Below are 1,027 nucleotides of genomic sequence, written 5' to 3' on the forward strand. Positions count from 1 at the left end.
GGCCAGCGGCGCGCCGTCCTCGCAGCGCGCGGCCCCGGCAGCGCGGGCGGATGACGTCAGGGGCGCGGCGCGCGCGTGGTGACGTCGGGGAGAGGCGGAGCCTGGGGGCTGAAACGTGTGTGCGTGGACGCGTGAGCCCTGCTTTTCTTGGTCTGCTCTCCTTGTTTTGCTGCCTGCGAGGCGATGGTACCCAACATTGATGCGGCCAGAGCAGAATTTGGAGGGGACCTGGAGGCGGTGTCTTCTGTGTCTTCGTGGCACCGCGGTCCCACCCCGAGTCACAGCAAGCCTGAGCCTGGGAACTGTCGAGTTTGGTCCCTCATGCCGGCAATCCTAATAAACTCAGTGAGTCACAAACACAGAACACGTCAAAGTAAAAGAGGGACTACTTGGGAAGGTGTTCAGTGCAAGCGAGCGGGGAGGACAAAATTGATGTTCAAAACACATTATACAGCCCGGCGCACATCTTTAACCCCAGCACTCAGGAGGCAGAGGTAGAAGGATCGCCGTGAGTTCAAGGCCACCCTGAGACTACATAGTGAATTCCAGGTCAGCCTGGGCTAACGTGAGACCCTACCTCAAATAATAATAATAAGGCTGGAGGAATGGCTTAGCGGTTAAGGCGTTTGCCTGCAAAGCCAAAGTACCCAGGTTCCATTCCCCAGGACCCATGTTAGCCAGATGCACGTGGGGACGCACGTGTATGGAGTTCGTTTGCAGTGGCTAGAGGACCTGGCATGCCCATTTATTCTCTCTCTCTCTTTCCCCCTTTCTCTGCCAAACAAATAAATAAATTACTTAAAAATAAATAATAATAATGATGATGATGGAGCTGGAGAGATGGTTTGACAGTTAAGGCACTTGTCTGTGAAGCCTAAGGACCCAGGTTCAATTCACCAGTACCCACGTAAGCCAGATACACGAGGTGGCACATGTGTCTGGAGTTAGTGGCTAGAGGCCTTGGAGTGTCCATATTCATTCTCTCTACCTCCCTCCTTCCCTCTCCCTGTCCTTCCCTCTCCCTGTC

The sequence above is a fragment of the Jaculus jaculus genome, chromosome 11, assembly GCF_020740685.1.
Source record: "Jaculus jaculus isolate mJacJac1 chromosome 11, mJacJac1.mat.Y.cur, whole genome shotgun sequence".
NCBI classification, from domain to species: domain Eukaryota; kingdom Metazoa; phylum Chordata; class Mammalia; order Rodentia; family Dipodidae; genus Jaculus; species Jaculus jaculus.